Source organism: Ursus maritimus, unplaced genomic scaffold (assembly GCF_017311325.1).
Source record: "Ursus maritimus isolate PB19 unplaced genomic scaffold, ASM1731132v1 scaffold_15, whole genome shotgun sequence".
Classification (NCBI taxonomy): Eukaryota; Metazoa; Chordata; class Mammalia; order Carnivora; family Ursidae; genus Ursus; species Ursus maritimus.
This window is the reverse complement of record NW_024423897.1, coordinates 27,395,871-27,401,308: the sequence shown is the minus strand read 5'-3', so window position 1 is coordinate 27,401,308 and position 5,438 is coordinate 27,395,871. Positions and strand designations below refer to the sequence as shown.

General features: G+C 39.7%; 1 pseudogene; it reads left to right on the top strand.

The window, feature by feature from the left end:
* The first annotated feature begins 661 nt into the window (after positions 1-661).
* LOC103664638 lies at positions 662-1,374 on the top strand (annotated as a pseudogene).
* Positions 1,375-5,438: the final 4,064 nt, after the last annotated feature.

The window sequence follows — 5,438 nt, the reverse complement described above, 5'->3', positions numbered from 1 at the left end:
TTAATATGAATGTAAAGGCGTATGGGGTATTCCAGTCCATTGCAATGTTACTGTTATTGATGCTCAGATTGTTCTCTTTGCTTGGTGGGAACCTCTTCAGTTTGTCCCCTGAGGTCTTTTGACATAACCCTAACAGTATTTAAAATATTATTTACCATCTGGTATGACAAGATGTTCCAGCATCATCACATTGATCACATACGTTTCCTGCCCCAAACCTTCAGTCAGTTATTTCTCCAAAGAACTCTCTAGTAGGAAACCATAATGTAAGACTACAGTCTAGATGCTAGTGGCTCTCATTGCTATTATGCAATGTTCCTGAGCCTCTTCAATAGAAAGAGCTAGGGGGGATTTTCTTTTTTAAGGTACCATCATATCACAAATTTATACTGATACTTTTAATTCAAAGCCAGAACTACAGGGTATCTCCTTTTCCCTGGCTTTCCCCCAAATCCCAATTCTCAGTGACATCAGGAATATTAGAACGAGAATGTTTTATACTAAATCATTTGCTTTATCCTACAATGCACACATGGAAGGTTCAAATTAACAATACTAGAGCCGAGGGGACGCTGCGCAGTGCCGCCAATGCCCTTGTGGAACAGCTGAGGACATCACTGACTTTGAAATATTTTAAAGTTGATACAAAACTGTTTCAGCAATGCAGACAATTAAATGCGTTGTCGTGGGCGATGGTGCCATTGGTACACCATGTCTCCTGCCACCCTACACAACAAACAGATTTCCATCTGAGTATGCACCGACTCTTTCTGACAACTATGCAGTCACAGTCTTGATTGGGGGAGGGCCATATGCTCTTGGACTTTGTGATACTGCTGGGCACGAAGATCCTGACAGAGTTATCCACAAACAGATGTATTTCCAGTCTCTTTTTCAAGGGTCTCCCTACCCTCATTTGAAAATGTGAAGGAAAAGTGGGGTGCCAGAGATAACTCACCATTGTCCAAAGACTCCTTTCTTGCTTGGTGGGACCCAAACTGATCTCCGAGATGACCCCTCTACAATTGAGAAACTTGCCAAGAACGAACAGAAGCCTCTCACCGTAGAGACTGCTGAAAAGCTGGCCCGTCACCTGAAGGCAGTCGAGTACGTGGAGTGTTCTGCACTCACACAGAAAGGCCTAAAGAATGCATTTGATGAAGCAATATTGGCCGTCCTGGAGCCTTCAGACCCACGGAAGAGCCGCAGGTGCGTGCTGCTGTGAACATCTCTCCAGAGCCCTTTCCGCACAGCTGGTGTCTGCATTGTTCTAAAAGCAATGTTAAATCAAACCAAGATTAAAGGTGAAAATTCATTTTTGCAGTAATGACAAATGCCTGCACCTACCCACATGCACTCGTGTAGAAAGGCCCGTAGGTATGATCCCCTTCCGACTCTCAGGGCTAGTTCATTTGAGTAACTGTGTATTGTCAGAAAAGTGATTAATACTAGTTTTTGTTTTACTGTTTCAATAAATTTTTTCTTGTTTGTTTAAAAGCAAGACATGCTTGTGACTCTGTAACAGACTAATCTGGGTTGTCGAAGGTACTCCCTGGCTCCATACAATCTGGAGAATAATGCGGGACGTTTAGGTTTTTTGTTTTTTCCCCTTTTTTGGGGGGGGGGCAGGTAGTCTGTGGAAGGTTTGTTTTTATTTAGTCATTTTTTAAAATTCATTAACCACTGGGCAGCCCTTAATAGGAGAAGGATGGATTGATTCCACATTCCACTTCCCAGATCTAGTTTAGAAAACTTGTTCCCCACCTGGTGCTCTTAGGGGTATAGCGAATGCCTCATTTAATAACATACTCCTTTTTGAACTCTGCCTCTTCTCTCCACCCTTAAGTAGTGGGTGGAACCTGTCTTGCGCCTCCTTTTATCTAGGGTGCACTCTATATGTGACTGTAACTTTCAAGAACAGTTTGCCATTTGCAATTTTTTTTTGAAATTAATTTCTCACTTCTTTCAACGATCAATGAAGAAAAGTATTACACCTTTTGAAATATACCAGATGGATTGACTACTTAATTAAAAAACTTTTTTCCCGTCAGTCATTGTCTTATATGCTTGGCAGAGATGTCCAACTTAATAGCGTACGATATGGTGTTCCTAGAACACAGCGGAAGATCTGGTAAACTGAGGAAATGTGAGGGGTGGCGTCAGAAGACAGATGTCTTTGGAGTGCCTGCACATCCTTTTTCAAGTTGAGAGGCCAGAGACTTGCTTCGTGAAGAAGCTGGGGGTGGGGAGAACATTTAACAACATGGGGACTAGTTAGGGGCATCCCCTTATTTCTGTTTTGTATATGAGGAACCCTAGAGTAGCTAGTTAAGGCTCTGTAGTTTAATAAAAAGATCATGGAGTCTTATGAAGACTTCGACTGTGTGTTAGTAGGGATTTTACTCGCTTGGTTTGGTTGCAATTTCCAATTTTTGAAAAATGTTTAGGTCATCTTGTCCCCCTGCCCCAAATCCTAATTCCTGTAGATTCATTACTGTTGAACCAATGCTTTCTCGCATCTCGGTTCTTTGTATATGCATTCATTTCAGCTGTATTAAGCAAACAAAAACCCCTTAAAAAGACTAACACCTTTTCTGATAATATTACTGCTGAAATGCTGTTCTTTTCATCGTTTTGTTCTTGGCGTACATGCCACTGAGGGTACATAGGCATGTGCTCTGTCCTAGGGGTACTTGGACTTACGGTTCATCTATCTGATTATACCAGCAGTTTGTTACATAGTCGGGCTCCTTTGTTTGATTTTATTTTAATTTTTATAGATTAATTTATAGATTTAATTTTGTGAATAAGTGCCGTATTTATGGGTTTCAAAGTTACATTTACGAAACAAATTATTGTCGAAGTAATTTAGCTTGTCCCATCAGCCGCTCTGCTTCCTCTCCCTGTGGATAACCATTTAAACAGTGTGCGGTTTGTCATTCTATTGTTTATGTTCAGTACATAATTGTAAATCTGCCCCAGTGATCTTACGTGGAGCCAGACTACAGAATTTTTACTGTAGAAAATGATGAGTTCGAATGTGTGTTAGTCTTGCGGAGCAGGGACTTTGTACAACATTTTTAAGGCTGCATTTCCTGCATCTAGATTAGTGGCTGGCACCTGGCAGATGGTTGGTAATATGTGTTGAATGAATGAATGAATGGGTACTTGGTGGAAGTTTGTGATCAGAAGAGCGAGAGAATCAAAGCTGTCCTTTTTTGAAAACTTAATCTGACAGTAAAGGTTCAGGTAATTTGGAAGGAAAAACAATACTGGGTGACTAATTCGGGGACTTATTTGGTTAAGGGGATGAAAGCCATTTTGAAGAAAAAATAAAAATGTATGTGTGTGAATTCTGTGGACTGGCAGCGTGCCGTCTGGACTGGCTCTATTGATCTCTGTTGGGTGTACTTGTGTTTCCGTGGTCAGCTGGCCTCACTTGCATCACTGGCAGGTGGCAGGCTTTGGCAAGGGGGCTATGTGTTGTCTGTATCACCTCGCTTCTCTCTGAGGTATTTCATCTTTCATCCTTCAGTGGGCTAGCTTGGGTTCTGTGCCATCCGTAGTAGTCTCAGGATACCAAGTACAGCAAAAGTCTGTACAAGGTGCAAGTGTTTTTCAAGCCTCAGCTTGCGTCATGCTTGCCAAGTTCCCATTGACCAAAGGAAGCCATGATAACGACCCTGATTCAGGAAGTGTCCAGACAGAGTCTAGCTCTTGATGAGAAGAGAAACATTTACAGCTATTTTGAATTTTCTGGTGTGCGATGTATGTGAAACATGTGAATAAGGTCATCTATTTCCTACAGCTTTTAGTTCTAGTTCTGTACACGTTTGTTAATTTACACCTCTGCATCCTTTCTATGGCCCTTTCTGAAATGTTTCTCAGACACATAGTGCATTTTGAGTTCCGTATCTTCCACAAAACTTTTCCTTACCGATATTTCACTTACGAGAGTTTCTTTAGTACTTCTGGCTTTCGCCTTAGTGTTTGCCTTTTAATTATACACTTTATAACATATATTTATATATTTTATATTTTTGTATTCCATTTTATATTTTTGCATTGTTTTCTAAATTTTTTATGTATACTTCTAAATTCTCAACTAATATGTCTTATTTTTCTGTTGTAACCTCAATGAATTTAGAGTAATGTTAGAATATAAGTACTCTATAAATAATTGTTAACTTGAACTTTGGATTGACCTAGAGAACCCTTCTGAAATTGGATATTACCAAAGCCCTTTTTATGTTGCTTTCCAATGTATCTGTCCACTTATGATTTACTGTGTCTAAAAACAATGGCTAAGGAAATCTGGTTAAATTCAGCAGACTACCTGTTTTTAAGTATTTTGACAATTGGATTGAATCCATTAAAAATAAAATATTTGTAATTATGTTTTTAGAATTACTTTACATGTGCAATTAGACCACTTATAAGAAAGGCATATAAAATACCCTTGCTAGGGTGTGTGCATGGCTGAGGAGGAGTCTTTCAATGGTTCAGGTAGTGAAAACAAAACAAGCAATGAAGATTGTGATGATCCAGAGTGTGTCATTAGAAAACCTCTTAATTTTCTTTAGCAAAAGGTCCTGTTGGGGAGATCTCAAGGAGAGCTTGTGGTATTTGTGTGAGGCAGAAAAATAAAGATGAATGCTAAGAGGGAAGGTGGAAGAGAGGAGAGAAAATAGCGTCAGGCTAGGACAGCAGTATCAACTTACATCTTCTGGTTCTGATTTAGCTTCCGATGGCCTGGGGAAGAGTACTAAGGAGTTCTCAGAAGAGGAAGGAATAAAGACACCCTTTCCTTCTTAACTTCACTGGAAATTTCAGAGAAGAGTGAAGGCAAAGGAGAGAGAGGTGGGGCAGGATCGTTCTTGGTTCTGGAAGACAGAAAGAAGGAGAGGTGAAATGGGATTTGTGCAAAGGCCTCTTCTCTTAAGCCAGTAGTGATCCCTGGTTGAAGAGATCAGTACCACTATGGATGAATTCCATTAAAACTAAAACTACCTGTGAGGTCTGGCTGTAATAGGTTTTTGTGACGTGGTTGATCATTGGGGAGTATGGTGATTGGGTATGATAAATTGTAAGATTTTTCTGCGTAATGAGAGATCTATAAAGTGTTTGTTTTGTTTGTCTGGAGACTGTCAACCTAGACTGAAGTAAACCTCAAAAGTCTTCATCGATCTCCTGTAAAAGAAAATGACTACAAAGGAGTTAACATGTATATATGGAAAGAAATGAGGCTTAGCAAAATGCATAGCATTTCATCAATGAGAGCTATATTAGTATCCAGAAGTCTAATGGATGCTCTCTGTCAATAATTGTTGGAGACTGCTCATCAACAAATTGGACTGTTTGTCAGAGACACTGACAAATTGTAGTATAAAGATCTTGAACTTTTGCATACATTTAAAATATTTATGTGACTATACATA